The sequence below is a fragment of the Rhincodon typus genome, chromosome 2, assembly GCF_021869965.1.
Source record: "Rhincodon typus isolate 14 chromosome 2, sRhiTyp1.1, whole genome shotgun sequence".
Lineage (NCBI taxonomy): Eukaryota > Metazoa > Chordata > Chondrichthyes > Orectolobiformes > Rhincodontidae > Rhincodon > Rhincodon typus.
Window position 1 is genome coordinate 62873571 of NC_063333.1, and position 25360 is coordinate 62898930.

The 25360-nt window shown below is 41.4% G+C and overlaps 1 long non-coding RNA gene across 1 annotated transcript in view; it reads left to right on the plus strand.

Annotated features, from left to right (window-relative positions):
* Window positions 1-25360, plus strand: part of LOC125485765 — a 31614-nt gene that overhangs the window by 5501 nt on the left and 753 nt on the right. Inside the window, exon 2 of the long non-coding RNA XR_007264465.1 lies at window positions 953-1056. This is a non-coding gene — a long non-coding RNA (uncharacterized LOC125485765). The remainder of the gene's footprint in view (window positions 1-952; window positions 1057-25360) is intronic.

Consider the following 25360-nt stretch of genomic DNA (forward strand, 5'->3'; position numbering starts at 1 on the left):
GCTTGGCCTGCTGTGTTCATCCAGCTCTGCACCTTGTTGTCTCAGATTCTCCAGCATCGGCAGTTCCTACTATCTCTGCACCAGGTTATAGTCCAACAGGTTTATTTGAAAACACAAGCTTTTGGAGCCTCACTCCTTCTTCAGGTGTTAGTTCTTCAGGAGTGAGGCTCCGAAAGCTTGTGTTTTCAATTAAACTTGATGGTCTATGCCCTGGTGTTGTGCGATTTCTGACCTTGTCCACCCCAGTCCAACACCAGCACCTCCACATCATGGAGATAGCTATTACGGAGGCTGTTACATTCTACGTTACGGAAAAGAATCATTGAATTCATACAATGCAGAAAGAGGCCATTCAGCCCATCAAGACCGCTCTGACCCTCAGAAAAATATCCCACCCAGACCCAATCCCCAATGCTGTTCCCGTAACCCCACATTTTACCATGGCTAACACACCTAACATGCACATCTTTGGACCCTGGGAGGGAACTGGAGCACTCAAATAAAACCCATGCAGACAAAGGGAGAATGTGCAGACTCCACACAGACAGTCACGCAAGGCAGGAATCAAACCCAGCTCCCTGGTGCTTTGAGGCAGCAGTGCTAGCCGCTGAGCCACTGTGCTGCCCCAATATTTAAGAAGATGGCATGTTTCTGCCTTAAACTTTTGTCCAACTCCCACTCACCCTCATCCTGCTTTCTGGCAAAATATGTAAAATTCAGCTGGTGACAACAAGGAACTTGTTTTCTACACCAACGTTTTTTTCTAAAGTCAACTCTTCTCTTCTGCATTTATGTTTCCAAATATCCAAGAACTGCCTCCTAGCCAGTCCCTGCAGCTCCATAAGAAAAGGTGAGAGTTGCTGTAGACATCTAAGGAAGAAACACTATCACTGATCAGGAACTCTCATTGGCTTAGATACACAAAGCATGTAACTTTTTTATTCATTCACAGGAAAAGGGCGTCACTGGATAGGCCAGCATTTATCACCCACCCTTAGGGCATTTAAGAATCAACCACACTGCTGTGGGTCTGGAGTCACATACAGACCAAACCAGGTAAGGATGGCAAATTTCCTTCCCTAAAGGACATTAGTAAGCCAGATACATTTTTACATCGTTGCGTGAGGTCAGCTCCCTGCTCCAGATTTTATTAAATTCAAATTTCAGCATCTGCTATGATGAGATTCAAACCCATGTTCCCAGAACTTTGGCCTGGGTTTTTAGAGTGCCAGTCGAGTGACATCATCATGACACTTAGAGGGTGGTGTGAAGTTGGATCAACATGGATAGGGTGTCAATCAACTGGGCCACTTTGTGTCAACCAATCCAAGCATGTGGTGAGTGCTGGGCATGATTGGCTAACAGCCAGACCAGAAGGAGAGGACTGTGTGCCAGCTCCCTGGAGAGTCAAGTCCAAATGAGTTCTACTGCACAAGACGCAAATGAGGGTGACATACGGGAAAACATTGATAAACAAGATATCTGCTGAGGAGGCATGCAGATTTCAAAGCATGATCTTTCTAGACTGTGGTTGAAACCGTTGCCTTCTCTCAGGATGATGCTCGTGCTCTCATCTCTGCCATCCTACCAGTCTCCCATTAGCCATCCAGTTAGCCAGTCCAGACAATGGCTGACCATATGAAACACTGTGGTTTAACTCTGGAATCAGACCCTCAAATCCTTGAGCTGTTTAATGTCATCCTGTAAGGCTATCTGCCTTCTTCGCAATTGAAAGTCACGGCCTTCTACAAGTTATTTGCTTACAGTTCTGCTTGCTACACCATCAGTAGGATGTGGAGGCTTATGAGACGGTGCAGAAAAGGTTTACCAGGATTTTAAAGGACCGCAACATCCCCCCCTCAGTGGTCGAGAACGCCCTCCACTGTGTCTCCCGCATTTCCCGCAACTCATCCCTTACACCCCGTCCCCGCAAAAACAACCAAAAAAGAATCCCCCTCGTCCTCACGTACCACCCCACCAACCTCCGAATCCAACACATCATCCTCCGACACTTCCGCCATCTGCAATCCGACCCCACCAGCAAAGACATTTTTCCCTCCCCACCCTTATCTGCTTTCCGGAGGGACCACTCTCTCCGTGACTCCCTTGTCCTCTCCACACTCCCCTCCAGCCCCACCACACCCGGCACTTTTCCCTGCAACCGCAGGAAGTGCTACACCTGCCCCCATACCTCCTCCCTCACCCCCATCCCAGGCCCCAAGAAGACTTTCCACATCAAGCAGATGTTCACCTGCACATCTGCCAATGTGGTATACTGCATCCGCTGTACCCGGTGTGGCCTCCTCTACATCGGGGAAACCAAGCGGCGGCTCGGGGACCGCTTTGCAGAACACCTACGCTCGGTTCGCACTAAACAACTGCACCTCCCAGTCGCGAACCATTTCAACTCCCCCTCCCATTCCTCAGACGACATGTCCATCCTGGGCCTCCTGCAGTGCCACAATGATGCCACCCGAAAGTTGCAGGAACAGCAACTCATATTCTGCTTGGGAACCCTGCAGCCCAATGGTATCAATGTGGATTTCACAAGCTTCAAAATCTCCCCTCCCCCTACCGCATCCCAAAACCAGCCCAGCTTATCCCCGCCTCCCTAACCTGTTCTTCCTCCCACCTATCCCCTCCTCCCACCTCAAGCCACACCCCCATCTCCTACCTACTAATCTCATCCCGCCCCCTTGACCTGCCCGTCCTCCCTGGACTGACCTATCCCCTCCCTAACTCCCCACCGACACTCACCTTTACTGGCTCCATCCCCGCCTCTTTGACCTGTCTGTTTCCTCTCCACCTATTTTCTCCTCTATCCATCTTCTATCCGCCTCCCCCCCTCTCCCTATTTATTTCAGAACCCCCTTCCCCTCCCCCATTTCTGATGAAGGGTCTAGGCCCAAAACATCAGCCTTCCTGCTCCTATGATGCTGCTTGGCCTGCTGTGTTCATCCAGGTCTACACCTTTTTACCAGGATGTTGCCTGGTTTGGAGGGTAGTAGCTGCGAAGAGAGATTGGACAAACTTGATTTGTTTTCACGTGAATGTTGTGGCTGAGGCACAAGCTGATAGTGGTTTACAAAATTATGATAGGCATGGATAGAATGGATAGTCAAAGCCTTTTTCCCAAGGTAGAACTGTCAATTATTAGGGGACATTGGTTTAAGGTAAAAGGGGGAAAATTTAAAGGAGATGTGTGAGACAAGTTTTTACAGAGAGGGAGGTAAGTGCCAGGAATGTGCTGCTAGAGGAGATGATGGAAGCAGATACAATAACAATGTTCAAGAGGCATCTTGACAAATATAAGAATAAACCGGGAATAGAGGGATACAGACCACTAGGAGGCCGCAGGTTTTTAGTTTAGAAAGGCGCCATGTTGCGGCACAGGCTTGTGCTGCCGAAGGCCTGTTCCTGTGCTGTGCTATTCTTCGTTCTTCATTCTTGTTCTTTTATACCGTAGCCACTTTACAGAGTAAAGCAGGCAAAGACACTTTCTGATGAAGGGTCTAGGCCCGAAACGTCAGCCTTTCTGCTCCTGTGATGCTGCTTGGCCTGCTGTGTTCATCCAGCTCTGCACCTTGTTGTCAAAGACACTTGCAAGACAGGTTCTAATGGGATTCAAAACATTCAATGGTTGAGTTTTGTAGGTATTATTGGATGTACTGCTGGATAAATTATGGAACGGTTTTTGTTGGTGGATTTTATTTCAGGATTTTGACCAAGAGGACACTGTGATGCCACACTGTAGATAGAGTGGAAATTGTGAAATTATGAAGCATTGGTTCTGATTGAGGTGGAGTGTGCAGGCAGGTAGGGTTAGTTTAGAATGGCATCATGGTTGGCACAGGCATTGTGGGGCAAAGGGCCTGTTCCTGTGCTGTACTGGTCTATGTTCTATGTTTTAAGTGAACTATTTGGATTTCCAGAAGGCCTTTAACAAGATACCACACAGGAGGCTGCTAAATAAGATAAGAGCCCATAGTGTTAGGGGCAAGGTACCAGCATGGATGGAGGATTGGCTGACTGGCAGAAGGCAGCGAGCAGGGATAAAGGGGTCTTTTTCAGGATGGCCAGCCAGTGACTATTGGAGTTCCACAGGGGTCAGTGCTGGTACCACCACACATTATACATTAACGATCTGGATGAAGAAACTGAGGGCATTGCTGCTAAGTTTTCAGATGACACAAAGATAGGAGGAGGAACATTGGGCAGCATGGTGGCACAGTGGTTAGCCCTGCTGCCTCACAGTGCTAGGGACCAGGGATTGATTCCAGCCTTGGGCGACTGTCTGTGTGGAGGTTGCATATTCTCCTCATGTCTGTTTGGCTTTCCTTCAAGTTCTCTGGTTTCTTCCCACATTCCAAAGATGTGCAGTTTAGCTGGATTGGCCATGCTAAATCCAGGGTTTTGGGGATAGGGTAGGAGAGTGGGTGTGTGGGTCTCAATGGGATGCTCTTCAGAGGTTCAGTGCGGACTCAATGGGCTGAATGGCCTCTATCTGCACTCTAGGGATTCTATGATTCTAACAGGTAGTGTTGAGGATATGGAGAGGCTTCAGAAGGACTTGGACAGGCCAGGAGAGTGGGCAAAGAAATGGCAGATGAAATTCAATGTGGGATAGTGTGAAGTTAAACACTTTGGTAAGAAGAATAGAGATGTAGACCATTTTTTAAATGAGAAAAGGTTTCAGAAATCTGAAGCACAAAAAGACTTAAGAGTCCTAGTTCAGAATTCTCTTCAGATTAACAGGTTCAGTTGACAGTTCAGCAGGTAGATACAAGGTTGACATTCATGTCAAGAGGGCTAGAATACAACAGCAGGAATGTACTGCTGAGGCTGTATAAGGCTCTGGTCACTGTCCATTTGAAATGTTGTGAGCAGTTTTGGCATGACCCTTTAGAAGAACTGAGATGAAGAGAAATTTCTTCAGTTAAATGATGATTGATCTGTGGAACTCATTGTCGTAGAGGGCTGTGGAGGCCAAGTCATTGAGTGTATTTAGGACAGAGATAAATTGGTTCTTAATTAGTAAGGGGATCAAGAGTTACAGTGAGAAGGTAGGAGAATAGGGTTGAGAAACATATCAGTCATGATCGAATGGTGGAGCAAACTCGCTGAACCAAATGGCTTAACTCTGCTCCTACACCTTATGGTTTTGTTGCCTTAGCGTCTAAGTGTTGTCTGAGAAACTCTAATAGTGTGTGACTTATGTTAAGAAACCACTCCTCCTGCTTCTGTGCATAATGTCCACTCTTTACACTCCATGTCCCTATCATCTCCAAGGACTGCAGAAATTAGAGACAAAAAAAAAATGCAGATGCTAGAATTCAAGGTAGACAAACAGGAGGCTGGAAGAACACGGCAGGCCAGGCAGCATCTGGAGGAAAGGAGAAGTCAACTTTTCAGGTATTACCCTTCTTCAGGGCTGCAAGAAGGGTAATACCCAAAACGTTGATTGCTCCTTTCCGCCAGAAGTTGCCAGGTTTGCTGTGCTCTTCCAGCCTCCTGTTTGTCTGCACCTTTGTCATTACCCCTATAAGTGATTAGAATCCTTCTGCTGAGTGGCCTTGAAACTCTACTGAACTCCAGTGCCTCTCTCTTCTGACTCCATGAACTTTGCAGAACTCCTGCATTAACACAGTACTTGCATTTACTTACTGGATGCAAAAGAAAATCACTTGAAGATGATATGCTGATCCCTTTTAAATAAGGCTACTGCAGTTGGGGTAGTTGGGAGTCTCACTCATTCAAATGAAGATATCTTCAAACGTGAGTGTTTAGGAGATGGAATTAATGGGACCTGAAAATTTCAAAACAACTTATCAGATGGTGAGACAGTCTCAGACACTGAACGACATTGCAATTTTCTCACTCCTGGCATGTCCATGCCATGTGATGGACCATGTGAGCTACGTCAGAAATGGTTGATCCAACATCAATTTGGCCCCTTACTGTGTATGTGGGTCTGGAAGGGTTAATATTAATTGAATGCCACAGGTATCACCTACAATAATAATGCCACGAAGACTGGTGGAGAGAGAAATTAAGGATCTTGAAGGAGTCGGTCCTGAAAACGGGCCTAACAATCTCTGTAAAAATGTCTACCATATTGATGAAAATAGACACAAATGAACAACAGTTGTTGCATAACTCTGAGTGTGTGAAGAATTATGCTGATAAACAATTTAGGATTGTCAAGTGGGCTGTCAGTATAACATGTACAGGGAGCTACCCATAAACAGTTTGACCAGCTTGTTACAGACAGAAAGAATATGTGCACACATTGCGCCTGTTTTAATGCAACAAAATAAGTGCCAGCCATTCTCTGGTTCATTCCTCAGTGTAATACCTTAAATAACCAGAGTATACCAGCCTTAATTAAAATTTAAACAAAGCTTGGCAGTAAACTATCAGTCATCATTAAGTAGTGCAGCCTCCATGCCATGTCTATAACAACCAGAGTACACTTGTCTACCAATCAATCAACAAAATGTGTCTTTTTAGCAATATTCAATTTCTATACTACCAAATGTCTATCTGTTACCATGTTTTTGTAATATGCAGAGATGCCATAAACTAGATATTATTTACTACAAGACGATCTTTCTGTTAGACAAGAAGGTTGCTATCTGCATTCAAGTAGACCACACAGCCCTGGAAAGGTATTGAAGAGTGACTGGAAACATTGGACAATTATTTCACGCTTAAATTAATAAAGTTCTTGAGAGACTAGTTTTTCAGCGAAACGTTAATCAGCCAGGGAAATCCACAGGTGAGTTTATTCCTGATCTTTACAGAGTAGTGAAGAGATGCAACGATCGTGACTTAAAGTCAAAATTCATCACAGACAATTATACGCAGTAGTGATAAGCCTTAGATATATTTATCACAGCCCAAAGAAGACCTAACACTAGAAACGGCAATTAAGGAGAAGAGGTCCAAAATAAACACAGATTAATCCCAAGAGGAGAAAATCAAACCTAGCACAGAAGATCATTAATATTTGTTCAATTCTTAAGGCATGGAGCTATAAACATGACACAAGCCAATACAGTAGGTAGAACAGATGCAGACATTAAACTTCTTTGCCAATGCAGTGGAACAGAGAGAGCTTACAGGCTGAAACAGTTCTCAGCTACTTAAAACAAATGTTTTTATTTTAAAATCATAGTTTACTTTCAGAAGGTGTCCTGAAGTAGGTCACAGCCAAAGGAAAGCAAAAGACCCAAGAACTACCCCCACAAAGAAGTAACTGAAGTAGAATAATCTCTAGTAGAAAACAAACTCAAAGTTTTCCAAGAGAAATTGGTGACTCAGAACTATCGTTTTGGCAAACTATTTATGTTAATTGAACATCTTACATTAGATTCCAGCGCAAATGTCACAATAGTATCACAAGGTGAGCCTTCTGTTGCTGTCAGAAGTGCAATTACATGGTCCATGGGATGTAACACTTAATGTTAAAGATAAACTCCAACATCTCTCCAACATGGGGAACACCAAATACCCCAAAAAACTATATATACTTCAAAGAGTGGAAGCGTCTTTTTATTGTTCATGGGATGTAGAAATGACTGGCTAGGACTGCATCTATTGCCCGCCGCTTGTTGACATGCTGAAGGTGGTGATAGACTACCTTCTTGAACCATTGTAGTCCTCGGAGGATAGGAACACACACAGCGCTATTAAGAAGGGAATTGCAGAACATTGACTCAGTAACAGTGAAGGAATGGTGATCCAATCCCAAGTCAGGAAGTTATAGGACTTGGAGGGGAACCTGGTGATGTTCTAATGCATCCACTGTCCTTGCCCTTCTCAGTAGTAGAGGTCATGGGTTTGGAAAGTGCTATTGGAAGAGCCTTGGTAAGTTACTGAAATTCATATCTTGTAAAAGGGTATGCAGTTCTGTCACTGTTTGTCAGTGTTGAAAGGAGTGAGTGTTGATGGTGGTGAATGAGATGTCAATCAACTGGGCTACTTTTTCCTGAATGCTGTCAAAACATCCAGGCAAGTGAAGAATATTTCATCAAATGCCTGACTTATGTTTTGTAGATGGTGGACAGGCTTCAGGAAGCAGGGGTGAGTTACTGATTTTAGACATGGTTATTATTTATGTGGCATGAATTTCACCTGGCAATTATCAGCCTGCATATTGCCTAGGTCTTGCTGCATGTGGATGGATGGTTTCAGTATATGAAGAGTTGTGAATGATGCTGAATATTGTACAATCATCAGAGAACATTTCCACTTGTATCCCTACGATGGAGGGTAGGTTATTGATGAAGCAACGTAAGGTGTTTGGACTAAGAACACGACTCGTAGGAACTCCTGCAGAGATGTCCTGGAGCTGAGAAAACTCACCTCCAAAAACCATACCATCTTCCTGTGTGCCAGGCATGACTCCAAACAGTTGAGAGTTTTTCCTCAATTTTCATTGACTCCAGCTTTGCAAGGGCTGCTCGATGCTACATTTGGTCAAATGTAGGCCTGTCATTCTCAAATCACCTCTGGAATCCAAGGCTGTAGTGAGGTTAAGAGCTGAGTGGCCCTGGCAAAACCCAAACCAAGTGAGCAGATTATTTTGAAAGTTCCACTTGATAGCTTGGTCGACAATCCCTTCCATCGCTTTACTGATGATCGAGAATAGAATAATGGGGTGGTAATTGGTCAGATTGAATTTGTCCTGCTTTTAGTGCACTGGACATACCTGGGCAATTTTCTACATTGTCAGATTGATGCCAGCATTGTAGCTGTACTGGAAAAACTTGCCCGGGAGTGTGGCTAGTTCTGAATCTTCGGTACTATTCTGGAATGTTGTTTTTGTTTCTTTATTCATTTGCGGTATGAGGATGTCGCTTGCTAGGCAGCATTTATTGCCCATCCATAATTGTCCAAAAGGGCAGTTAAGAGTCACTCACATTGCTGTGGTTCTGATGTAGCCCAGACCAGGTAAGGATGGTAGTTTCCTTTCCTGAAGTGCATTAGTGAACCAGATGGATTTTTCTGACAATCAGCAATGGATTCACGGTCATCATCATAAGATTCTTAATTCCAGATATTTATTGAATTCAAATTCCACCATCTGCCATGGCAGGATTCAAACCCAGGTCCCCAGAACATTATCTGGGGGTCTCTGGATTAACAGTTGAACGATAATACCACTAGGCCATCACCTCTGGGCCAATGGCCTTTCCAATATCCAGTGTCTTCAGTCATTCCTTGATCTCACATGAATGAATTTATTTGGTTGATTAATAGCATCTGTAATACTGGGGAACTCAGGACAAAAGGTCAGCTGGTAGAAAATGTTATAGGGCTCAACAAAGCCATGATGGAACCTAACCTAAAATCATAAGCCTTTTAAGTTTGTTATGTTGGAATTAACAAAAAAACTTCATCTCATCAATAAGATTGCAATCAGTGAGAATAGGCGACAACACCCCCTCCATGACAATCCTCAACACCAGAGCCCTGCAAGGCTGCAAACTCAGCCCCTTACTGTACTCCCTGTACACTCATGACTGTGAGGCCAAACTTCTTCCTAACCCCATCTACAAGTTGGCTGATGACACCATCATTGTAGGCCAGATCTCAAACAATGAGGAGACAGAATACAGGAAAGAGATGGAGTCCTTGGTGGCGATAACAATTGTTCCCTTGGCATCAGTAAAATGAAAGAGCTGGTCATTGACTTCAGAAAGCAAGGTGGAGGACACAGCCCTATCTACATTAATAGAGCTAAGCTGGAGATGGTTGAGAGTGTCAAGCTTCTAGGAGTGATGATTGCCATCAATCTGTTCTCGTCTATCCACACTGATATGAGGGTCAAGAAAGCACAACAATGCCTCTACTTCCTCAGGAGGCTAAGGAAATTCGACATGTCCATGAAGACTCTTTCCAAGTTTAATGGTTACACCATAGAAAGCATTCTATCCAGATGCATCATGGCTTGGTATGGCAACTGATATGCTTAGGACCGTAAGAAACTACAGATACTTGTGAACATAGCCCAGTCCGTCACGCAAGCCAACCTTCCATCCATTGACCCCATCTACACTTATCTCTGCCTCAGAAAGGCAGCCAAAATAATCAAAGACCCCTCCCACCCTGGTTATAATCTCTTCCAACCTCTTCCTTTGGGCAGAAGATGCAAAAGCTTAAACATACGTACTAACAGATTCAAGAACAGCTTCTTGACCACTGTTATTCGACTTCTGAATAGACCTCTCAAATTTCAAATTTAATGTTGACCTTGATCTTTGTGCACCTTCTCTGCAACTGTAACATTGTATTCCTCACTCTGTTCAATTACCCTTATTTACTTTGTATGGTACCATCTGCCTGTATTGCATGCAAAACAAAACATTTCACTGTACCTAGGGTCATGTGACAATAATAAATCATATTAGAGATTGAAATCTGTGATGATACTGGTTTGGCAGAAGCATTTTCAACTGATATCAACATTGAAGGATTTCAGACTCCAAGAGTCAGCAACATTTGTGAGGATGTACAAACAAAGTGACAGCCAAGGAAGCATATACCTCAGTTGAAACAATTGAAACATTTGCAACTGCACTGAAATCAGATAGCAGCACAGTTGTGACAGATCAAAGTCTGATACTTGATGCTGAGGTGATTTGGAAGTGACAACTTCAAGTTGAATTTCTAGTTGATTATCATATAAAGATAGAAGGAATTTTCATGTAACACAACTGAGGAAGTAAACAGATTGGTTTCACCAATATTTCACTTACTGATGGCAAACAGGAAAGTCCAATCTAAACAACAAATTAAATAGCTCCATCTACTTTAGCACAGATCTACAGGTGGATCTGAGTAAACAACCTACTTGCACAAAGTTAATCTGTGGTCTGTACAACCCCATTGGAGCTACGACTAAGAGACTGACAATGTCCAAAGATTCAAGATACTATGTAGAGACACCTGCTTGCTCAAATATGGATAAAATGGTTTATGAATGAAATTCAAGAATTACAGTTCCTCCAGTTCAGAGAGAACTACAAACCTCAAATCATTTGGAAGACAGTCCAAGCCAACAATCTTCTGCCAACAAATTATCATGGGAATACAGTTGGAGAGAATAGATTAACCTCAATATTATCTGAAGTTTTAAAAACACTGTCGATCATCGTTAAAAACCCATCCAATTCACCAATGTATTAATAGAAGGAAATTTGGTGTCCTTACGCAGTCTGGCTAACATTGACTCCAGTTATGTGGTTGACTCTCAACTGTCCTCTGAAATAGCCCCAGCAAGACACACCATTCAAATGGCGATGAGAGTTGGGCAATAAATGCTGACCCATCCGGTACATTACTTGAATGAATTTTAAAAAGTCCACTTTTGTAACTGGGAAATACATTTTCATTTTATGATATGACCATGGAGTAGTAGGACAGGAGTGACCGTGCACATCTCCAGCCTTGGTAATAACTATACAATATATAAATTGTTGCAGAAATTCAACTCTCGATCATTGAAGACAGCATGTATCCTGGAAGATGTATGCAGGACAATGAGGAAGTCCCAATGAACTAACTAGGTGGTAATTGCCAAGGAAGCTGAAACTTCCAATAGGCAATTATCCAGTATTAGATGAATGACCTCAGAGTAAAAGGACCCTGAGGTAGCAGTGATTACAATGGGATTAAATTTCACATTCAGCACGAAAGCTAGAAGAGTGAATCTAATTCATGTATTTTATATTTTGAAAAAGGGCAACTCTGTGTGCATGAAAGCTGAGCTAGCTAAAGTGACCTGGGATGCTATGCTGGGGGAAAGATTGACAGATGAACAATGGAAGATATTTGAGATGATACTTCAGAATACTCAGTGTTAAGTATAGTAAAGGAAAATTCTAAGAGGCAGACTCACCATCTGGAGTAAACTAAAGATGTTAAGGAATGCATGAAGTTGCACAGAGATAAATTGCAGGTCAGATGATTGAACAGAATATAAAGAATGGCAGAGGAAGACCGAAAGATTAATCAGGCGAAAGAAATTAGTTTATGAGATGAAGCTAGATAGGAAAATAAAAATGGATAGCAAGGGTTTCTGCAGGTATTTATTTAAAATAGAAAAGAGTAAGTGGAGAGCTGGTCTTCAATAGAGAAAGAATAAGGAGTTAACAGTTGATATTAGGGAAATGGTGGGTGAAATGAACAAATATTTTGCTTTTGTCTTCACTATAGAGGTTAAAACATTCACCTTTTATTAGCTGTAAATCAGGAGCTTGAAGGGGGAGAAGAATTTGGTGAAATTACAATCACCAGGGAAGTAGTACTGAACAAATTGATGGAACAATGGACTGACAAGATCACAGGTGCTAATGGTTTCACCTCTGGGTCTTAATAGAGTTGGCAAATGAGGTAATAGATGCAATGTTAGTTTTCTAAAATTTGCTTGATTCTGGCAAGGTTCCATCAGACTATAAAATTGCGAATATAGCTCCTCTATTCAAGAAGGGAAGGAAAATGGGAATAGGGAACTATAGACCGGTTAGCCTGAGTCTAGGATGGGGGAAGGTGTTAGAGACATTCATTATAGGATATACTTGGGCCATTTAGAAAACTCAGGGTAATTGGGAAGAGTGAGCATAGCTTCATCAGAGGAAAATCATATTTAACCAACACATATTATCCCAAATTATACTTCCTTGCCAGATCTTTGCCCATTCATTTAATGTTTCTATATTCTTCTGTAGTCTCCTTGTCTCGTCTTCTAACTCATCTTTGTATCATCAACAAATTTAACAACGGTACTTTTGGAACCCTTATCTGAATCATTTATATAAATTGTAAACAGTTGAGGCCTTAACATTGATCCCTTTTCTGAATTATCCCCTTAACTGCCCACCACTATGTTTTGATTAACCTATCACTTCAGCTAAATTACCAGTTCACATTCACTCTCTCTGTTTTCAGACATGTATTTAATCAACCTGTTCAGAGCTGTTGCTACACACCTATGTAGTAGGTGGGACTTGAACCTCAAAGGTAGGGATGCTACCACAGAACCGCAAGAGCCCATGCTCTTGTATTTGCCCTTCTTTAAGTTTATTGACCCATAGAGCTTTAACTGTATGGAAAATGCATCTTTGATCCGTGGTGTCTGCACCAATGATCAAAGTTCCTTTCATTCTAATCCCATTTTCCAGCACTTGTCCTGTATCCTTTTCTGCTATTACACTTCAAATGCTCTTTAAATACTTCTCAAGTGTCTTGATGGTTCCTGCCTCTAACATCGTTTCAGGCAATGTGCTCTAGATACCCACAACCTTCTGCGTGAAAATATTTTTGCTTACATCTTTTCTAGACTTTCAGTTCCTTACCATAAAACTGTGCCCCCTGGTTTTTGATCCTTCTACTAAAGGGAAAAGCTTTTCCTTATCTACCCCGTACATGTCCCTCAAAACTTTATATACCATATTCAGGTCGCCCCCTCAGCCTTCTTTGTTCTAAAGAAAACCACCCCAAGCTAGTTAGTCTCTCTTCTTTGGTGAATCACTCCAGCCCTACCCACATCCTGGTGAACTTCCCCTTCACCTACACAAAGGCAATCACATCCTCCCTATAGCATGGTGACCATAACTACACATAGTGTTCCAGCTGTGGCTCAACTAACATTATGTGCAGCTCTACCATAATCTCCTTGCTCTTGTATTCAATGCCTTGACTAACAAAGGTAAGTATCCCATATACTTTCTTAACCACCTTATCAAATTGTCCTGCAGCCTTCAGGGATGCATGGACATGCACGCTAAGGTCTCTCTGATCCTCTGTACTTCCTGGGCTCCTACCACCTTGCCTTGTTAACCCTCCCAAAATGCATCACCACACAGTTTTCAAGATTAAATTCCATTTGCTATTGTTCAGCCTATCTGTCCAGTGCATCTACACTGTTCTGTAACCTAATGCAAAATAAGACAGGAACCTGCAGGGCATGTAAGAAGCATTTACATGAGCATTTGAATTGCCATAGCATAGAAGTGTATGGAACAAGTGCTGGAAAATGACATTAGAAAAGATGGAAGCTTGATAACTGGCACAGACACAGTAATCCAAAGGGTCTCTTTACATGCTGTAAAAACTCTATGACTCTATATAAAATTAAGGGGAGTTATGAGACCATGAAAGTAGAGTTACTGAACTTGAATGGGCAATTTCACAATTTACCACACCATGAATTTTCATGACATCTGCTAACTTACTGATCTTATCTTCTATATTCATGTCCAACAGCAACAGAGCAACACTGAACTATGTGGTACACCATTGGACAAAGACTTCAGGTCACAAAAAAAATGACCATCACACTCTGCTTTCTGCTATTAAGCCAATTTTGGGTCCAATTTGCCAAATTACCCTGGATCCCATGGGCTGTTAGTTTCTTAATCTCTCTACCATACAGGACCTGGTCGAAAGCCTTACTGAAGTCCATGTAGACTACATCAACTGTACTTCCCTTAGCTACACACCCTAGTCATATCCTCGAAATATTCAATCAAGAACACATTAGTTTCAGATCCACTGTTATCTCCCTCAAATTGTTTATGACATTCAACCATATTATGGTCACTGCTACCTAGGGTACCTTTACCATGAGATCCTTAAATAACACATCTCATCAGTCAATACCACATTTAGTACAGGCTGCTCTCTGGTTGGTGTCAAGATGTTCTGTTCTCAGAAACTATTCTGACAATATTTTGTAAATTCCTCATCTAGGCTACCTTTGTCCATCTGATGTTTCCAGTCTATATGTAGATTAACATCATCATAATTATTGCAACACCATTCAGATGCACTCCCATTATTTCTTCTTCGGCATCCCTTCCTACTGTGTGGCTACTGTTTTGGGCATGAATACCACTCCCATAAGTGACTGTTTGACATTATCATTGCTCATTTCTACTGCAATTATTTCTATATCTTAATTTCTTGAACTTCTGTATTGTGCTAATATCATCTATAATCAACAGAACTACACCTGCATTTTTCCACTTTCACTTTCCTGCCCTTCCTGAATGTCACCTAACCTTCAATAATCAGGTCCCAATCAATGCCATCCTGCAGCTGTGTCTCACTAATTGCTAGTAGATCACACTTGTTTATGTCATTTTGCACTATCAGTTCATCTATTTTGTTGCGAATGCTATGTAGAGTATTAAATTTTGTCCTTTTATTATTTTTGTAATCTTTGGTCTTTTCTACTAATTTATTCTTGGATCTATGTACTTTTTTATTTCCTGTTTGGATCTGCTTATCATTTCCCATATTAATACCTTATACTCTTGCCTTATCTCTGCTCTTTGTTTTACCAATCTTCCCAAATTTGATTCTGTGTTCCCACGATTTTGTTTAAAACTCTTTCAACTTTCCTAGTTATATGCTGACATGAACATTAGCACCAGCATTGTTCAGGTGTATCCCAACGGTATAGACACCATTTTCCCTAATATTGGTGCCAGTGTCCCATAAACAGGAGCCTATACCACTACTTAAAGCTATGCATTCATCTCTGTAATCTGATTTGTTCTATGCCAATTTACATGTGAGTTGGGTAACGATCCTTTGAGGGCATGCTTCTTAATTGGCATTCTCAAATTGACAATACAGAACATTTTTCCTCATCCTACCAATGCTCTTGGTACCCATATGAAACATACCAACTGGGTCCTTCTCCTCGTACTGCAAGGTCCTCTCCAGCCCTAAGCATAAACCCTAGCACCAGGCAAGAAACACAGCCATCTGGACTCACATTTTTTGCTGCAGGGAATGATGTCAATTCTCTTGACTATGCTGTCAACCACTACCATTATATTCCTTCCCAATTCTGAAGCTTGAATGGCTTCCTGTATCACAGTGCCATGGTCAGTTTGCTCATCCAACTTGCAAATCTCACTTTCAACTAGCCAGATTGAGAGCACCTCAAACCAATTTAATAATTGCGAAGTCTGAGGCTTATGCGGTACTGTCCAGGCAGTCCCTTTACTTGTCTCATGCGTTGTCACATCCTCCTGTCCTTCGCTGCTAAAACACTGTTCTAAGGCGCATGACCATCTTTGGAACAAAATTTAGTAGGCATTGGCCTGCATGATTCTTTGTTGATGATCCCATACAATATTCACAATAGGGAACACAGTTGGTTCCATGGTCCAATGAGCAGCACAGATTCTCTAGCTTTGTTGAAGACACCAGTTGTGTAGAATTGTGTTGTTCTCTCATCTTGCTCCTTTGATCAGCGATGAAGTAAAGATGTCATTGAGCATGTCAATTTTGCTTTCCAATTCTTTCAAGGGATTTAATTAACAGCCTGGTAAAGTTATTTAATGTCCCATTTCAAATGTTCTTATATCTTTCCTCCTCTGAGCTAAAAATGCAGTATGAGAGAAATATAGCCTCAATTTCATGACACACTACGAAAGCAGAAAGATTTGGATAAACTCAATGTGTCTGATTGCATCTGAGGAGAGAGAAACAGAGAGCATTATGCTTTAAGTCCAATGTGACTCTTCAGAGTGCTTTCTACTCTTATATCAGATCTTCAGCATCCACAGTCTTTTCTTGTCTTTCATAATTTAGGCAGTGTTATTATTCACAGAGAATAGCTATGACTTCTGACATCCATCACAAGTGTGATAATTCAGCAAATCCTAAATTCTATTAATGGGAAGATTTCCAAATTACGTGAAGTCAACAGGTAAGAAACTAACATCACCTACCTGGCACCTACCCACCTGGCACCCTAACCTCACACATACTGTTTCTCAGGAGTTGTCAAAGTGGCTGCCTGTGATGATGCACCTTTAAATTTCAGAATAGGGCAGTTGAAAGCTCCAACAAAGGGGACATAGTTCACTTTCCCCAGACATCCTTCTCTATGAGGGCACTGTTGGAATGGAAGTACGGTTCCACATTTCTGATGGAATGCTGATTGGAATTGCTTGTTAGAAATACAGAGCTCTTTAATTTAATGAAAGCGAAGTGGAGCTGCAAGCTGCCTGAACTTGCTACTCCTTGTAAAATCCGGCCTAATTGCATTCTTCCTGCTGAAGATGGCATTGGAGGAGGGATTATTGTCAGTCAACATTTAGTAGTCAGTGAAATGGAGGTAATAACCACAATTGCTTTCAATTGTGGCCTGGCATTTGGAAAAGTAATATTGGAGTTTTTATATCTTCAATGTGTTTGTGAGAATTCATACCTTTTCTTGCTTGATGATGATGTAACTGAATAAAAAGGAGTGAATTAATTCCTTCCCTTGTTTCGCTGCATCACTGGCCGCAACAGAGTTTGAATTTAAAAAGTGAGGTGATATTGCCAATTTTATATCAGTATGTAGTTCTATCAGAAACAGGCTCCTTGAAACAAATAAAAAAACGAGTTTGTTCTAAACTAAAGTTACTAAAGCAAAGATGTAAAGATTGATAACAAAGTATTTAAACTACACAAATAAATGTAATTGCCCTTATTAAAAACTTATTATTACACATGTACAAGCATCCACATGCACAATGCACGTTAGTGCCCAAATCCAAGAAGAAAACTACAAAAACTCCACAGAGAGTATCTTTAAAAAGATATGTTTTATAAATTTAGAATATATAATTATTTATGGATTGTCCCAAATGTTGTTTGGCAGCTGAAGTTATTTTGCACACAAACTGTTGGCACTGGAGTACCTGCCTGGATCAATTATAGTTAGTTGAAGTTGACTTTCTGGAGACACTGGTGCAGATTTCAAATTCTCCACCAAGGAATTCAGTTTTGCTGATGAGATCTTGCAATAGGTTTTCAACTCACTCATTAGTGAGGGGGTTTTCAGGGAAGAGAGAGATGACAGAGGCTAATGCAACTGAGACAAGTTATCTTAGACTCTGACTCTCTATCTACAAAATCCAACAATATTAATATACCTACGAATTGGATCATGTGACCTCTCTCTGAAGCATTGTAGACTCAATGAGTCTTGGCACGCAAGTAGTGTTCGTGACAAATGCAATGTCTTTCCTTGTTGCAGCTGGTTTCCTTTGTTTTGCTAAATGTTCTTTTCATAATGTCCAAGATATAGGTAAATGTCCAGTCAATTTCATTCTAAATTAATATTTTGGATAACACAGCTTCATTAGACTGTTAAAATCTCCTTCTTTCCAGCTTCCACTTTTCTCAAACCAGATGCATAAAGTCGCTGATTAAGATAGAATGTTGCTCAGACACATCAAAGTTACCAGTACAGGGGGTCCCTGATTTACGAATCTCCAATTTATGGTAGCTCGTATGTATGAATGGGATCCCATACAGGGCAGTTATTTTAAATATCCAGCATTCAAACATTTCTTGTACTTATGAATGGCGGCTTCATATTGTCCTGCATTGTGTTTCGACTTGCACGTGTATCGACTTGCAAATGGACTCCAGAACAGAACCCGTTGAACAATTACTGAAGAGGAAGGCCCGGTATTTCATGGCATCTTTGGCAGCATGGGTCTCTACCTAACCTCTCCCTTACAATCAGAGGTCTGGAGACACCTACTTAATGTACCAAAATGGCATTGAAATTAAATAACACTTAGTAAGATGCAACAAGAACTTGAAATTATTTAACAATTTTAACAGATCAAACTACACCAAGGTGTTTCACAAAAACATTGCCAAACATATTTCATACCAAGTGCCACAACAGGTTGTTAAGGCAGATGACCAAAAACCTGGTTAAAGTGACAGTTTTGAGCAGCATTTAAAAGATGATAAGAGAAATGGAGAAAGTTAGAAGGAGGTCCAGAGCTTACAGCCAAGGTAAATGAAGGCATAGATGCCAATAGTGGAGAGATTAAAATTGGAATGCTCAAGACGTTAGAATTGGAAGAGCGTGAAAATTGAAAGGCAAGCCCATTTGAAAATAAGTATCATCATTTTAAAATTGAAAGCAAATGTAAGTCAGTGAGCGCAGGAATGATGTGTAAAAGGAAGTGGGTATGAGTACACATTAAGTTCAGTTCGGAATAATTTCAATCTAGCAGGGGTAAAATGTGAGATGCTAACCAGGAGTATGTTAGCATAACCTAGGCTCACGATGGCATGAGGGTTTCAGCAGCAGAAACACCAGGGAGTCAAATCAGACAAGATCATAAAAATTGAATTAGGTGATCATAGTGATGGTGCATCTTGGAGCCAAGTATGAAGCAAGGTTGTGAACTGTCTGGTTCAATATTAGATAGTTGCAGGGTTCAGGTATGGAGATGGTGGAGAGGAAATGGAGTCTCTGAAGGAATGTTTTCCTAATATTCATTTGGAAGAAATTTCTGCTGAGCTAGCACTGATGTCAGATAGCCATTTTGATGTTACAAACTTCTAACAACAAAGAGCACAATATAACCAAAGAACACATTTGCAGCAGCTGAACTGATACAGTTAATCTAAGGTACGTGACATATTAACCCTTGCTGCAGAAGCAGCGTATATTAATGCAGGGAGGTTCGCCTTGAACAGAAGGAGGCTAGAAATGCATTTTTTCCCAAAATATGCAGCAAATCCCTGGGTTAATGGGGTCCACTGTAGTGCAATGTACCAAAATCCAGAAGGGTTATAACACATTCCAGGGAGAAAGTAATAACTACGGCAGCATCTGAAAAAATTTCACAGTTCAGAAGAGGTTTGAGCAATTTAGAAAGGTTATTTGGAGATTTTGAATGAAAGCCTATGGGTCTTGAGCTTAATGTGAGGAGAGATCAATATGTAAGAACTAACATACAAATTAGGACCAGGAGTAGGTCATTCAATCCCTTAAACCTGCTCTGCCATTTAATAAAATGGCTGATTGTATTGTGCCCTGTGCTCCTGATTCCTGTCTATCATTGATAACCTTTCATTTCTTGTAGTCATGAATCTATTTATCTCTGCTTCAAAATATTGTGACTCCACCTCCACTGCTTTCAGAATGAAGAGCAGTTCAAAGACTGATAACTCTCTCAGAGAGAAAAAGAATCCGCATCTCTGTCTTAAGTGGAAGACCCTTTATTTTGAAACTGTGACCCCTAGTTCTAGCCTCTCCAACAAAGGGAAACATCCTTACAGCATCAAGATCTGACATGTTTTAATAACATTACCTCTTAATCTTCAAAACTCCAATGGATACAAGCCCAGCCTGTCTAACCTTTTCCTTCAAGGTGACCCTGCCATTTTAATCTGTAAGTGAATCAAGCTTCATAGGGGAAAAGCAGGAAGGTGGAGTTGAGGTCTATCAGATCAGCTATGATCTCACTGAATGGTGAAGCAGACTGGATGGGCTGAATAGCCTACTTCTGCTCCTATATGTTATGGTCTATGATCATGGGTATTAACGAAGTTCAATTGAGACATTCATTTGTTCATTAATGAAGTTCAATTGAGAAGGCATCAGGTGATTATATAAATATAAATAATGTACAGGCTGTGGAGACAGGACAGAAAAATGATACTAAACTATGATGCTCATTCAGAGATCCTATGTATACACGATACGATGAATAGCCTTGTTCTGCATCATAATATTTGTGTGATTCTGTGCTGTATCAAGAAGGCAGCCTCACTCTCACCTTCTTAAGGGTAACCTAGGGACAGGCATAAATGCTGCCCACATCCCATGAGTGAATCAAAAATAAAATACACATACAGTGCTCTGTTCTTAGTTCTTAATAGACAGAAATAATCTAACCAGATCTTGCACATTTTTCACTGAGGCAATGACTATGGAGACAAGCAATTCCTGCTGTGTTGCCATGGCAATGTATTGACCAATCAGAATCAACTTACTTGCTTTGAATTTACTTAAACTTTGGGGAGGTGATGGCCTAGTGGTACTATCGCTGGACAGTTAATCCAGAGAATCAGACAATGTACTGGGACCAGGGTTCGAATCCCACCATGGCAGATGGTGGGATTTGAATTCAATAAATAACTGGAATTAAGAATCTAATGATGACCGTGAATCCATTGTCGATTGTTGGGAAAAACCCATCTGGTTCATTAATGCCCTTTAGGGAAGGAAACTGCCATCCTTACCTGGTCTGGCCTATATGTGACTCCAGGCCCACAGCAACATGGTTGACTCTTAACTGCCCTCTGGGCAGTTAGGGATGTGCATTAAATGCTGGTCTAGCCAGTGATGCCCAAATCCCGTGAATGAATAAAGAAAAAAAATTAATAGTTCCTGCTGCAGCTCCCCTTCAACCACAGTCCAACCAACCTGCTCTGATGAAGAGCCATTCAGACTCGAAACGTTACCTTGATCTCTCTCCACGGATGCTGCCTGAGCCCCTGTGATTTCTAGTATTTTTATTTCCAACCAACCAGCATCTTGTTTTCGTGTTGTATAAATTATTTTAATATGGATTTTCTTGCTTTTGTTTCCTGATGACTGCAAGCTGAGATACTTCTCCTTTATTCTCTTTTTAGCAATCTTTATACTCCTGTGACCAATTCGAACCAAAATCTTGATCCCAGGATCAGTAGAGATGTTACTACGGCTGTCTTAATGTTTGCTTCTGCCCACAGCATCAATGTCGACGAGCGACCCATCAGCTGCTCATCTTTGAAAAGGCGGGCCTGTTAAAGTAGTCCAAAATAAAGAGTTAACTATTCTGTGTTAGCTGAGAGTATGGGCATCCGAAAAAATGGACCATCTTTATCTTAAGAAGGAATAGTATTTTGCAGTGATAATCTACCACTCAGCTGGCACATATTGAAGTGTTAGAAACAGCGAAGAAAACCTTGAATAATCTCAAAGATGTAGACAGTGACAGAAGCAATATAAAATGTAATAATAAGTCCAGGAATATTCCTTGGAAAGCTCTGCATTGGATCTAATTCTCTTGCCAGATAATAGAGAGCCAATAACATTGATGTTAAGATGCGATAGCTGACTATGAGGATCAAGGATTTTGTCTGGACCATAGAAGAAAGGGCCAATCAAAACAGATCATTGAAAAGCAGGGATTTCCAAATAATAGTAATCTTTATCTGCATGTACACGTGTCTCAAAAGTGTATATTGCTCAGCTGTTCAGCAATAATTGCATTGCACCTGCTTCCTGTTGATCATGAACTGCATTTACAGCATGCAGTTTTATCATTGAACACTCAGAATTTCTGAGATGTTGCTGTATGATGAAGCTCTATGACTGCAAGGCATTCCAGACCTATCCAAACACTGGAACCTTCTTTTCAGCATTAACTATTTTAACTACGTCTTCATCTGTCAATCACTATCATATAAAATGTGTGGATCTTTGGAAAGGCATCTTGAAACATGAGATGAGCAGGTGTAAAGAAAGTGTAGGGGAAATATTGAGAAAATTATCATGTTGAACCTCATCTTAATGATCACAGCCAGGAGAAAGCAGGTCAGATGTCTGGAATCGCATAGTCCTAGAATAACCTGAACTGTAAAGTGTACTTTTTGTGAGTATGAGCCACTTGATGGAATTACTAACTACAAGAAAAGGAAAAAGGAAGAAAGCCATCAAGACTGGTGACAAATAGAGAGTGGTAGAAACAACAAAAATTTGAAAATGGAAGTCAAGTGGAAACATTGTTACAGAAAGAGACGTATTTGTTTGACCATAATGAAAGTCATGGGAAATCGAGTTTTGATTCATCCTCATTCATTTTACTATTTTTTAGAGCATTTGAAAGTGGAGCGTTCTAGTAGAAGTTTCGATTGTTCATGAAAATCACCCCTGCAAAAACTTAACACAATCGTTGTCAAAAACAACAAAGAACAAAAATACAACAAAGAACAGAAAAAAACAAGTGCAGATGCCAGATATCTGAAACAAAAACAGAATTGCTGGAGAAATGCAGCAAGCCTGTCAGCAACGGTGGAGAGAAAAAAGTGTTAACATTTCAAGTACAGTGACCCTACTTCAGACATCTCTGACAATTCTGTTCTTTTATCACAATTATTGGTAAAACAGATACAGCATTTCATTCTACCATCATTCTGGATAGGACTCCAATTAAATCTTGGGTTAATTCTCATCACTGGAAATTTAATATCTATCATTCTCATGAATGAAATGGAATCACCTATAAAATGCCTTCAACTGTTTACATGTGGGAAGAATGGATGGTAGGATAGCACAGACAATTACAGAATTCATTGTGCACAATTTATTAAATCAAAATGGTCTATTGAAAAAAAACATAATTGGAAGAAAGGCAGAGATATTAAAATAATATTTTTGCTTTGATTTTCATGGGAAGATGTAACACTGTCAATACATACAATGATGGAAGGTGGATCGATTAAGGTCACTATTGATAAGAATGTAGTGTTGAAAGGAATAAAAGTAAAAGCGAACCTGGAACCTACTCACATTTGTCTTAGAATGCAGGGAGAAGTCAGAGAGGAAATATATGGTCTGACCACAATGTTTCAAGCATCCGTGGATATAGGCATTGTTAGAGCACAGGAGAGCTGATAACTTTGCACAGCTGTTCAAGAAGGGAAGAAGCATAAATCAGCCAAGTTGTAATCAGTTAGAATAATGTTAGTAATGATTAAACATCTACAGACGATGGGCTGAATCTTACCAGAACTCAGCTGAGTGTCATTTTGGCAATTTTAATGGAGAGTTTCTTTCAATGAGTCTGAATGAGATTTCTCACACTCTCTTCCCAAAATCACCTCATTACAATGCTCTATGCCCCTGTGGTGCACCACTTGTATTGTCTCCCATTTGCAACAGATGCAAATATTGGCCACTGCATCTTGAGATTCCTGGCGCTGACGCCATCTTTAAAGACCAGTCATGCACCTGGTCAGGCACGAGTGTTCCACAATGCCCTGCACAGTTTGCTTTCTTTGCCCCGAACATGTTGGGCAGAGGGTAATTGGCACATTGCTTTGCTGAACCAGGGGTGAAAACAGTTGCTGTCCTGAGCTGTTGGTGATGAACAAAGGTCCAGAGGAATACGTGGTGAGCTGGAATCACCACGTTACCGCTCTGTCTTTCAAACTGGCAACTGTTGCCATTTAGTCTCTATTACAAAATCAGAAATTTCTGGAGAAACTCAGTAGGTCTGGCAGCATCTGTGGAGAGAGAAACAGAGCTGGTTTTTCAAATTTAGTGACCATTCTTCAGTCTTTCATCTCTATCGGCATGTATAAGAATGGGAGACAGCAAATTAATGAAGGAAATAATCCTGTCAGCTTCATTGCAGCCGTTCCATTGCATTTGTAGTGCTAGCTGCTAGGAAAGGGGGGAACCTACCCCTCTAAAGGGAGGAGATGCCGCTTCAGAGAGCTAACAGACATTTGAATGGCTGGCAGCTCTCTGGACCTGGTAAAGCCTTTGTGTTTGGTGCCTACTACTAGAACTACAGGCAGTTCCAGCACACCAATGGAGTGCAGATTGGCGGGTGGTGGAGGGATGTTTGGTAGAGGCGGTGCTGAGGGAATAACTGCTGGCTGAGAGAATTTGGAATTCAGGTTTGAGAGACCAGACCAATGACCTTGGGGTAGGAGGGCATGGTATTGCCTCCAATCGGCCCAATGGGTCACCCCCCCTGCTGTGGTTTACTTGCAACAGGAGCACAGTGGATCGGGAGGGCACAGCACCCATTAGTCTTTATCTACCTCCCCCTGTGAGTGAGCCTATAATCCAGTCCTTAGGAAAATAATATCAATACACATAATTGCATCAACGGCCAAGTAACATATTCCAGCAATTCATAATCCCTTTGGATAGCAATGGTGGGGCTCTTTTGTTCAGATTAATGCCATGTTATGTGTGTGATGTTGTGACAGCGGGATGAATTTCACCAGAAGTTGGCTAAGTGTCAGTTTTGAGGAGGTTCATGGTGGGTTTCTGTGTGTGAGCTCTCGTGGGTTTTCTCCTACTATTCTCCACAGTTTGCCTCATTAATAATGCATCACAGCTTCACGGTGCCCGCTCACTTGTGGCAGCCGCGCTGGGACACTCCAAGATTCCTGGTGTTGGTATTGTTGTTAAATGCAGTTGTGTAGCAGGTGCAGTTGGCCAGCCAGTGACGTCCACATCCCAAAAATGAATGAAAAAAAAGTCGAGTGCTGTGTTGCACACACCTACTACCAAGGTTCCTGGCCCATTACTCTCAGTATTGCATGCAGCATCTTTCTTCACTTGAGTTTACCTCCTCTAACCCCGCATGCCTTTAGCACTGTCTCCCTACTCACTTGGGATAACTCACTAGCTTTCTCCAAGCTGCACTAACACTAATAGCCATTTTTATATCACTTAATGTCTTCTTTTGCCTTGATGCAGGAGAAACTGACACAAAATAATGCAGAGGGAGCCAAGGTGGGGAGA